This window comes from Ailuropoda melanoleuca, chromosome 13, assembly GCF_002007445.2.
Source record: "Ailuropoda melanoleuca isolate Jingjing chromosome 13, ASM200744v2, whole genome shotgun sequence".
NCBI lineage: Eukaryota > Metazoa > Chordata > Mammalia > Carnivora > Ursidae > Ailuropoda > Ailuropoda melanoleuca.
In genome coordinates this window covers 15,234,739-15,246,771 of record NC_048230.1, presented here as the reverse complement: position 1 = coordinate 15,246,771, position 12,033 = coordinate 15,234,739, and positions in this window count along the sequence as shown.

The window sequence follows — 12,033 nt, the reverse complement described above, 5'->3', positions numbered from 1 at the left end:
ATCCTGGAACAGAAAAAGGACCTAAGTAGAAAAACCAGCGACATCTTTTTATTTAATGTGTTGGTGTCTTTTGTTTTGACAAACATATATTCTGTCTGACAATGCCATCCTGTATGATAGCAAATAGGCAGAGGAACGGAAGTGGGGCGAAGGGTATTCAGGAACTCTCAGGACTATCTTTGCAATGTGAGTGTCAATATAAGATGACCAAAATAAAAAGTTTTTTTTTAAAGATTTTATTTATTTATTCGACAGAGATAGAGACAGATAGCGAGAGAGGGAACACAAGCAGGGGGAGTGGGAGAGGAAGAAGCAGGCTCATAGCGAAGGAGCCTGACGCGGGGCTCGATCCCATAATGCCGGGATCATGCCCTGAGCCGAAGGCAGACGCTTAACTGCTGTGCCACCCAGGCGCCCCTAAAATAAAAAGTTTTTTTAAACTTTTTATTGGGACCCCTGGGTGGCTCAGTTGGTTAAGCATCGGACTCTTGGTTTTGGCTCAGGTCCTGATTTCAGGGTCATGGGATGGAGCCCCGCGCCCGGCTCCACACTCAGTGGGGAGTCTGCTTCCCCTCTGCCCCTCCCCACCACTCATGCTCTCTCAGAGGGAGAAGCAGACTCCCCACTGAGCAGGGAGCCCGAAGTGGGTTTTGATTCCAGGGCCCTGATATCACGGCCTGAGCTGAAGGCAGACGCTTAATGGCTGAGCCACCCAGGCACCCCTTAGGGTTCTGTTCTAAGCTCGCTTCCGATATTCCATTCTGTGGAATGGAATAGAGCTGTTCTAAGGTTAGAGGTGTTCTAAGCTCGCTTCCGATATTCCATTCTGTGCTTAGACCAGTTCCTGGTGGGGAAGTGCGCTCTAAATGTTTTATCTTAAGTAATCCTTCCAACAGTCCTTCAAGGGAGTTCTCATTCATTTCTTTATTCTGCAAGTATTTCTCGAACATGACTATGTTCCAGGCTTTGATTAGGCACTGGAGGTCCTTCGGGGAACCCAACAGTCACAGTTTTCTGCCTTTACACAGCACACCGCAGTCCTGACGTTCTAGGTAAGGATGCTGGAGCAGAGACGTTCAGTGCTTTTCTGACGACCACACAGCGAGTGGAGCACATATGCTTGCTTTGTCTGCTGGCTCTTCCTCACAGAGCTCCCCCACCTCCGTCGGAGCTCTGCTCCTTGCCACACCCGTCTGTCCTGATGCCTGCGGCAGCTGCGCAGGGCTCCCAAGACCCCGCTCACGACCCCTAGACCAAGCAGGGAGCGTGAGTCCCCTTCCGGGGGGGTTTCGTATTTGGTTCTAGAGAAAGCACAGAGTCAGCCCATGGAGCACTGGCTGTCCTGTTTTCTTCCATATGGAGGCTGTCACTCTGGAGGAAGAGAGAATGGACTCAGGGAGGGGCAGAGATGAGAGAGGGGAGAGGCACCCTGGCGTCCATCTCTCCAGGCTTAGCCGTTCCTGACACCCAGCCACATTCCTCTCTGACTTCCCGGAGACACCCAGTACCCTCATACAAACGCCCCCTGTTTTTGCTTAAACTAGCAACCAGAGGAATCCTAGTTAATAGCCCGGGACACGGCGAGTGCCTGTGAGCAACAGCTCTAAGATGCCTTGAGCTCCCGACACGCCCTAGATTGCCTTTTGGCATGTGGAACGGAGTGTCCTGTTCTTAGATAACTTCGCAATAGATTCTCTACCTTCAGAGCATGTGGCTGCAACCTCACTCTTAATAAATCAGACGGGAGCTTTCTGCATGGAAAAGAGCCTCAGCCATACATCATTTTTGTTTTCCTCTTGGGGAGAACAACTATGCCACAGCAATAACCTGCCACGTATATGTCTCAAAGCCCTATTTATATAGCCATATGGATAAATATATATAAATAGGACTGTGGAATAATAGATTAAGGGATCTGCTCATCCATAGAAGACGTATGGGGCTTTCAGGACCTAATGGCGGCCTGATTCAGTAAGAAAAATGGGTCTTCAGCAGGATGTGGCCAAGAATGAGATGAGCCCATACTTGATAGAAAGCCCACCAGAGAGATGAGAGGTGGGGAGGACTGTGTGAGGAGCCGGGAGCTCTGGCTGAAAGAGCCGTAGGAGGCAACAAGCAGGGCAAGGCTGTGGCGAGTCAGAAGCCCTGTGCTGTCTTCCCAGTGGAGCCCCTATTCTGCTGTGTGACCTTGGGCAGGTCACTTGCCTTCTCTGAGCCTCATAGATAGATGAGAGATGTGGACTTGCTGACCTTTAAGGTCTATTTTTTTGTTCTTGTTTTTTAACTCTGGCATCTAAAATGACTGAGCTCTACGGCCACTGCCCTTGAAAGGTTGAGAAGATCTCATTTAGGTTGAGGTTTTCCTTAGGCCTTGAGCAATCACTCGTGCTCCTCATGGGTCTCCTACCTTCTGGAGGCTTCCTCAGAAGGGATCTGCAGTCATACGACCAAAGTCCCTGGGGCAGTCTAAACAACAACAATGACTGGCATTACTGCTATTCTCCCATGATTCTGCATGACTTTGGCTGGGTGCTTCATATGCATGACGTGCGGCTAACGTTTAGGGAGTGCTTACCATGTGCCAGGCACCATTCTCTACACTTTTCATGTATGAGCTTGCTTCATCCTCATGAGAACCCCGGGAGGGAATTACCATTGGTATCCCTATTTATGGGTGAGGAGGCAGAAGCACAGAGAGGCCCAGTGCCTGGTCCCAGGCGCACAGCTGGGGAGGAAGGGTGTTAAGACACCCCCCAGAGTCTGACTCGAGCATCTGCATTCCTAATCTCTGTTGTGTATGTCTGCGTATGAGGGCAGAAAGGAGTCTGGAAGAGGTTAATTAATATGAGAACAGACAGGATCTGTGGACTTCTCAGACCCTTCAATTTCGTGGGAAAGGATATAGAGAGAAAGTATTCTCCCTGCTCCTTGCATTTCTTTCGTTTTTTTCCAAGTCAGTCNCTCGAGCATCTGCATTCCTAATCTCTGTTGTGTATGTCTGCGTATGAGGGCAGAAAGGAGTCTGGAAGAGGTTAATTAATATGAGAACAGACAGGATCTGTGGACTTCTCAGACCCTTCAATTTCGTGGGAAAGGATATAGAGAGAAAGTATTCTCCCTGCTCCTCGCATTTCTTTCGTTTTTTTCCAAGTCAGTCAATTTTTTTTTTAAAGATTTTTTATTATTTATTTGACAGAGATAGAGACAGCCAGCGAGAGAGGGAACACAAGCAGGGGGAATGGGAGAGGAAGAAGCAGGCTCACAGCAGAGGAGCCCGATGCGGGGCTCGATCCCACAACGCCGGGATCACGCCCTGAGCCGAAGGCAGACGCTCAACCGCTGTGCCACCCAGGCGCCCCAGTCAATNGTCAGTAATTTTTTTTTTTTAACAAAAGTCTATTTACAGAAGCAACACCTAGGACCCAAGACAACCACGCGTCAGCCATGCTTCAGTGAACCCCCAAATCAAAGATGGACTGGATATCGTGTACCTGACGCTATTGGCTTTTTCAGGATTTCAGACTATTTTTTGTTCTCTCCCTGGGTTGAAACCAGGCTTTTGTGACTTGATGAGGACACATTTCTCCTGGGGTGTAATCATGCAGCTGGTGTTAGACCTAATGCCAAGGAGAGAACACTTGCTAGTTTCGAAGAGTTAATCCCAAAGCTTCTTTCTTTGGCTCCTGCCTTTAGAAAAGGCATTTCTGAGACAGGTCCAGGCAAGACTGCAGCCTCAATAATCGGCCCTCAATCATCTTAACGCCAATCACAACACTTTACTGAGTGCTTGTAATGTGGCAGGCCCGCTGTTGCAGCTGCTTTAATTCCTCTAACGGCTCCTGAACGAGTCTTGCTGTCACCCCCACGTTACAGCCCGGGACCTGAGGCACAGACAGGAAGCAGCCTGGCCCAGGTGCCCCAGCCGGCGAGGGGCCGAGCGGGGACCAGACCCCAATGCTGGACACGGGGTTGTTAACACCAGACTCTGCGACTTCCAGGACTGGCCGTCAAATCTGTGGGGGAAAATGAAAATGTGGGGCCCCTTGTCTGACAACTATTAAGAATTTTGAGACAGGGACAGCAGAGTATTAATCATTCGAGGGTCCTGTGTGTCCGCACACAACACATGCCCAGGAAGTCTGTCTGGACTACCCACTTCGGGCAGTTTGCTGGCATTTTCCAGGTCCTGGGCACCTCTTCCAGGGTTGGGTTCACGCCGGGAAAGCTGTGGAAAGGACCAGCATAGCCTGGGCTTTAGGAAGTCTGGGATGGCGGCAGGTGCCTCCCAGACAAGAGCCAGGAAGGGCTCAGTGTGTGGACTGGACACTCTGAGGTCGCCCTCCTGCCTCATCAGCATCCCCAGCTGGGCACTTGGCCAAACCCCACTGCTTCTCCAGGCTCTGCCTGGGGGGTCCTGACCGTCTTTATTCATCCTGTGGCTGTGTCCATGATGGGGCCTCTCAGGAGCTCAGAGAGGGCCAGACCGTTGCTGCCTTTCTTTAAGCTTTGGTTTATTAAACAAGGAAGCAATGTCAAAACAGACTGCAAAAATTGTAGCGTATTTCTAATGTGTACATGTTTAAAATTAAGGCCATTTGCACAAAAAAATAATATAATACAGGGGCGCCTGGGTGACTCAGTCGTTAAGCGTCTGCCTTCGGCTCAGGGCGTGATCCCGGCGTTATGGGATCGAGCCCCACATCAGGCTCCTATGCTATGAGCCTGCTTCTTCCTCTCCCACTCCCCCTGCTTGTGTTCCCTCTCTCGCTGGTGTCTCTCTCTCTGTCAAATAAATAAAATAAAATCTTTAAAAAAATAATAATAATGTAATACAATGTAAGTGTGCTTTTCCCAAGACAGTTACTGGATTCCTTCACTGGTAGCTTCTACACACACAGTAGAACCTGGTAAAAGAATATAATCACTTTTTCCCATTTTTATTGAGATACAGCACACATACAGTAAAGTGTGTGTAAAGCGCACTGATCCCAGGTATACAGCTTGCTGGGTTTTACATATGTCAGCACCCCGATCGGATAGTTACAGCCCCCAGAGAATTCTCGCATGCCCCTTAGAAGTCAATACCCCCAACAGGCAACCAGCGTCATGACTTCTATCACCAGCGGTTGGTTTTGCCTGTTCTTGAATTTCATATAAATTTCATATAAATGGGGTGTTTTTTGAATCTGTCTTCTTTGACTGAACATCATGTCCCAACTCATCCATGTTTTTGCATGTGGCTACGGTGCGTTCTTTTTACTGCTGTGCGCGTGTGGTAGTCCGCTGTACGACTCCGTACAATTTGTTGACCCATTCTCTTTCTGATAAGCCTCTGTGTTATTTCCATTTTGGGGCTATGACGAGCAAACTGTTATGAATACTGACAACAGGCTGAATGTCTGTGTGCCCCAGTGTGATGGTAGTAGCAGGGGAGGGCTTTGGGGTGGTGATTAGGTTATGAGGGTGCAGCCCTCAGGAATGGGATTTGTGCTCTTAGAAAAGAGACCGCGGAGAGCTCCCTTGTCCCTTCCGTCCCGTGAGGGCACAGTGAGAAGACGGCCATCTATGAACCGTGTAGCAGGCTCTCCCCAGACACCAGATCCGCCGGTGCCTTGACCTGGGGCTTCCCAGCCTCCAGAACAGTCCGAAATAAATTTCTGCTGTTTATAAGCCACCCAGTCTCTAGTGTTTCTGTTCTATCAGCCTGAACGGAAGGACGATGTCCTGCATTTGGGGGGCCGTTGGCACACACTTCGCTGGGACGGGGTGTGTCTACGTTCGGCTTTAGCAGACACTGCTCAGCACTTACCTCAAGTGTTTGGACCGGCGTTCACGCTCGGGCAGCACGCGAGCGTGTGGAACACACTGGAAGGTGTGGGGCGCCTGCCATCCTCCTTCGCCCCTTGTGGTGCTGCTCTGGGAATGCAGTGTTCGCAGGAGCCGAAGGCCCGAGAAGCAGGAGCGCGACGTCTGAGGGCAGCAGGTGGAAGCCCTCGCGGCGGAGGAGGGAGCAAGTCCGCTCTTCCTGCGACTCCTTGCTATGTCCGGGCCGTGGGCCATGGGGATGACGCGCACCCTCCACGGGGAGGGTGACCCTTCTCAGTCTACCGATTCAAATGCTTCACCTCTTCCGGAAACACCCCCACAGACACACGCAGAAATCATGCTTCCCGCTCTCTGGGCCTCCGTCTGCCCCATCGAGCTGACACGTAAAATTACCCGTTACACGGCCACACCTCAGCCTTTGGTCATCACCCTCCTGCCACCAAGCAAATGGTGCCGGGAGGGGGGGAAGGGGGACCCACATCCCACCCTTCTGTCAAAGAAGTAGACGGGGGAAGGGAGAGCCAGGTGGGAGAAAGGAGGGGGCGGGGAGAGACCCCAGGTTACAGCTTCTCATCGTGGGGTCTCGGTGTCTGACTCAGGGTCCTTGTCTCCTCTCAGGGGACATTTTGGGGGCCGCTATCACACGCCAGGTGCATCCACTCTGGCCGATCTCACAACCTTGCAAATTTGCCGTCATTAACTATTACCCTGTGTCAGGCACCTCGTTCATATTCATTATCGCTCATCTTCACAACTCCTCTGCGTGCAGAAGAGACAAAAGGCAGAGCAGAGAGGTAAGAAACTCACGCAGGGTCACCTAGCTAGTAAGTGCCATCACAGGACGTAAGCCGGACCGCCCGGCACAGCGGGGAAGGGAAACGCGGAGCCTCTGTTGCTGTAGGTTTTATACACGCGCGTGCACGCCGGCGTGTGCACACAGCCATGCAGGTGCGTGCGTGGGAACGCTACTTCCCCGGACAGGCATGGCTCTTTCTGAAGGGCGAAGCGCAAATGGATGTCTTGTAAATTGAATTACAGTATTTACCAGGAGACCTGACTTAAAAAAAAAAAAAAAAAGACCTAAGAGAGATCTTGGGGGAGGCCATTGGAAAATGTGACCCTCTCTTTTCTTCTGTGTAAGTCTCTGAGTTTTTAGAGCTGGAACTTGTAAAACAGGAAGGAGCTACCTGGCCCCCCTGCCAGCCCCTGCCCCCTGCCATTCACCCCTGCTCCGGGGCCATCACGAGTGTACCACAGGAAGCGCAGAGTCTTGCCTTGGTTTGCTGCGGCCTGATGTGGGCCAGGCCCTTGACTCCGGCTTGCAGCTAGGGTGGGTGGGAGGTGTCTATGGTCTTCAGGGTGGTGCACGACGGGCGGGCTCTTGTTCTGCCCCTCAACTCCACACCCACAGAGGGGCCAGTCATTTCTGCCAGATCTGATCATTTCAGAGTCTGGAAGATGAGCTAACGCAGAAAAGCAATAGAAAGTGAGGCTTTCCAGTTCCAAAAATAATTGTCCCTCTCTTCGTCCCCTCGGGCAGGTGGGGAGAACAAGTCACCGGCCTTGTGTGGGGCTCACTCAAGTGGAAGGCCAGCAGCCCAGGGGAGCCCCCAGTGCCTGTGATCCCTCGCTCACCCAAGGGAGCGGCTTTGGGGCCGGCTGCACAACCACGGGCCCGGCCTTCGCTCCCTCCCGCTGCCTGCTGCCTGCTCCTCCTAGAACTTCCCCCTTGACCTGCTCAGATCACAAAGGGTCCTAGGCAGCGGGCCGCGGCCCCCACTTCCCAGGAACAGCTGAACCAGTGGCCAGCAGCCACAGCAGGCCAAGGCCAAGGCCAAGTAGTGGGTGGGGGAGGGCTTTGCTGTAGTTTCCAGCAGGACGAAGCTCAAGGGTGAGGGCTACAGCCACGTGAGCCAAGAAAGCTTATCCTGAGAGACAACAGATGGATGGAAGAGGAAGGGAAGATGTAAGGGGCGGGGTGGGGGGGGTACTCGTATTTTTTTTTTTTAGTACCTAGTACGTGCCAGGAACTGTAGAATGTGTTTCTACATACCTTATCCTATCTGGTCTTCACAACAAACCAGTGAAATAGATACTATTCCTTATTACACCCAGGCCCAGCGTCCCGGGCATCGCAACCAGAGTGGTCACACGGGGAGCCTTGTGCTCAGCGGGATCCCTGCACTCACTTTAATGCTCTCCTCGTCAGCACCTTGAAATTCCTAATAATTTGTTAACAATTTTACATGGGACCCTGCAAATGTGGCAGCCAGTCCTAACTATACCCACTTTACAAACAAGGAAACTGAGGCTCTAAAACTGACGTTGCAGGGGCACCTGAGTGTCTCAGTTGGTAGAGTACCCGGCTCTTGGTTTTGGCTCAGGTCATGATCTCAGGGACGTGAGATCGAGCCCTGCACTGGGCTCTGAGCTCAGCGGGGAGTCTGCTTGAGATTCTCTCTCTCCCTCTCCCTCTACCCCCACCCCTTGCTCTCTTTCTCTCTCTCTCAAATAAAATAAATAAATAAAATCTTTAAAACTGAGGTTATGTCACCTGCCTAAGATCACAGCTTAGCAGTGATGGACTTGGTACTTGCACCCAGGGTTGTCTGACTCCCAGAGCAGACCCTCCAACCGAGTAGCTAGCAAGGTGTGTGGCATGTTGGCCCAGTGGTTCTCAAAACGAGGGCTCTGGACGGACAGTGTCAGTACCACTTGAGAACTTGCTAGGCTGGGGCCCAGCAGTCTGTGTTTTAACAAGCCCTCCCAGTGATTCTGATGCGATTCAGGTTTGCGAGTTCCTGAGCTGACAGATGGTAGAAGAGCGGGGGGAGGGAGGGAGGCAGAGAGGGTCTGCGGTGGGGGTTGGTCTGCAAGTACGGAGAGGATGGTCGAGGTGGGGCTCAGTGAAAAGGTGACATTTGAGCAAAGATGTGAGGATGAGGAGGCAGTCTGTGGGCTCCTTGGGGGAAGCGTGAGCCAGGTGGAAACAGGGGCCGGCAGGGGTGCCCGTGGACAGGAGCATGCCCGGCGAGCCTGAGGAGCAGTGATGAACCCACTGGGGCTGGGATCAGCCACATTCACCAAGCCTCTGGATCCCAAGCCCCTGTTCTTCCTTATTCCATCCATGTGACTGTTGCCTGGGGAGGCAGTTTGGGAACAGTCACCCAAGCGGGACAAAGGAGGGGCTGTTTCTCTCTCTGGGCAATCACACCCTTCGAGAAGGAGCTCTGAGGACTCAGCTGAAGGTGCTGCTTCCGGACGAACTGATCGGGTCTCATTAAAAAGCTGATGGGGGCGCCTGGGTGGCACAGCGGTTAAGCGTCTGCCTTCGGCTCAGGGCGTGATCCTGGCGTTATGGGATCGAGCCCCACCTCAGGCTCCTCTGCTGTGAGCCTGCTTCTTCCTCTCCCACTCTCCCTGCTTGTGTTCCCTCTCTCGCTGGCTGTCTCTATCTCTGTCAAAAAAAAAATAAATAAATAAAATCTTTAAAAAAAAAAAAAAAAAAAGCTGATGCTCCACGGCCAAGGTCTTGGACATGGTAGTTTTCCTTCCTGGAGGGCAGCCCCCGAGAACCGGTCAGGAGATATTTTCATTAGGTCTCGCGGGTGCCTGGAGCGCCAACAAATCACACGGGAGGCCCTGGGTTGCATTCTGCTGCAGGGATGGCGGGTCTGTCGTCTCAAGGGTTTTGTTCAAAATTTCAGGGCCACACTTGTCACCCAGCATGAAATCCTAGGAGAGAAAAGATTGGCACAGTTTACCAGCAGGGACTCCCCCTCTTCCTCAGAAGCAGACTCATGTCCTAGGGAGGCCCCTTGAGCTCCCCTTTGTCTCATTCCCTTTGTCTTAGCCCTCGTGCAGAATCTGTACCTCACTCCATTGGACCCCAGGGCAGTGGTGGGACGAAGGGAGGAGAAGGGAAGAAATAGACTTGGCCAAGGATAGACTCGGCCAAGGATTGTATGAGGTGGTGCAGTGCGAAGGGAAATGGGGGATACATTCCAGGTGGGGCACTTGGATAACATAAGCCAGCATTTAACTGAGTGCCGACTGTGTTGGAGAATATCCTAAGTGCACTCTGTGCATTGTCCAATTTAAATCTTCGTTATACCCATTTTATAGATGTGAAAACTGAGCCTCATCTAGGAAAGTACTTGCCTCAGGTCACAGAGTTAATAAGTGGTGGATTTGGGATGGAAGCAAAAGCCTGACTGAGTCCATGACACTCAGTGGTCCTTAAACCTTAGCGTATATTAGAATCAGCTGGAATGCTTGTTAAAATGCAGATTGCTGGGCCCCACCTGCAGAGTTCCTGATTCAGTAGGTCTGGGGTGGGACCCAAGAATCTGCATTTCTAACACGTTCCTGAGTGATGCTGAGACAGTTGATCCAGGCACCACACTTTGGGAACCACTGCGTCCCCATACAGCGGTGGTTTTCAGCCTTGGCTGTGCATTGGAAGCACCGGAGCCCTTCAAAATTCTGATGCTAGCTGGCTCCGCTCTCTGAAAGTCTGGCTGAATTGGTCTGCAGTGGTGTCCCGATTTTGACATTAAAAAAAAAACAAAACAAAACCCTAGGGTGTCTCTAATGTGCAGACGGGGATGAGAACCACTGCTCCAAAGTCTGTCAATAGGGAATACAGGAGGAATAGCAGGTTTCTGGAGGCAATAATGGTCCCTTTTCACTCATATACCCTAACATAATGACTGCTGCTTTCAAGCTCAAAATCCCCAGCATTAGGAGACAATCTGCTCAGGCCCAGCTAGATGTTAATTGAGTTTCCTCTTTGGGCTGGGTGTTTGTTCACCTGAGTGAGGGGCCACTGGGGCCAGCAGGTTGGTGGGAATGACCAGATGGAAAGCCACTGAGAAGCTGATCACAGGTCCATTCTACCTTGCAACCCGGCATTTTCCTTACAAACAAAAATCTGTGGCGATTTCTCTGAAGTTTGCAGGAGATGTTTTATGACCAAAGTCCTTGCATAATTATACAACGGAAATGTATTTGAAATTGCTTAAATGGTTATAAATAGGTAGGATTTGCTCAAGCATTTGATGTCCTTTTAAGAAGTCTGCATTCAGCTGGATTACCTTTGAAATGTGCTTTTGAAATCGGGCGTTTGCTGTTCCCGGTTGAGCGCTGAGCAAGAGGACGGTGCTCTGCATAACCGAAAAGTGATAGTGCTTTTCTAGAAGGCTGGCGTTGTTTATAAGGATGGTATCCGGTGATTAATTGTCGAGGAATTAACTGGGGAGGCGTGTGGGTACTGCCTTGCTGTGGTAGTGTTAGCAAAGTAACACAGCTAAACAAGGAAAGTTGAATTTCTCAATTCCTTGGCTCTCACCAAGATTAGAAAACAAACAAACTCAGTGATGATCGATGGAGGAGGAAGAGAAACTGGAATGATGGAATGGTAGAGCCTTGGACTTGGAGGAGAACAAGGCACCTAGACCTGGAAACTCAAGTCCAATGCCTCCAGAAGCCTAGATGAGGGAGGGGCCCCAGCACGTGCAGCCCCTCAACAGAGCAGCTGACTGTCCCAGCCCCAAAGATGGGCCCCATGTTGCCAGTTGGCCTGAGTTTTTGAGACAAGACAGAAATCAAGATTTAACATAAAGTTTTCCAATTTTAAAATGCTTGCTTAAATACAATCAGTACAGCGTGGGCCAAATAGGGGTGAAGGCCGTCTTCAGACAACATCGATGAGCTTGTCCAACTCCAGGACTTTATGAAGGAGGAGACATGTTCCACAGGGCGGTCTCGGTTATCGGTTTAAATAAAGTCAGTCAGCCGTGAGCTTCTTTGCCTTCAAGGTGCCCCCAGTCTGGTGAGGAAAAGGCAGGGAGCCGGGGCAGGTTTTGAAGGAGTTGGACCCAGGAGGCTGTGAGGACCGAGAAGGAGTGGTTGCACCCAGCCTGGGATCTGGAAGCTTCGGCAAGACCCAGGGACGTGTACGTTTGGAGAATGGCAAGAGGTGGTAAGACGGACCCCAGGTACAGAACAGGAAGGGTCTCAGGCTGAGGAGGAACGCGGGGGGATTTTGATACGGCTGGAACTCTCGTCCACACCCGGGGATGTATCCTCATTGTGGTGCAGGGAAAAGATGAGCTAAGTGTCTGAGAATCTGAGAGAGCGGCTTCGCCAAGCCTGGAGAAAAGGGTGACAATGTCAGGTGATGAAGTATAGTTTTGGCTTTTATTT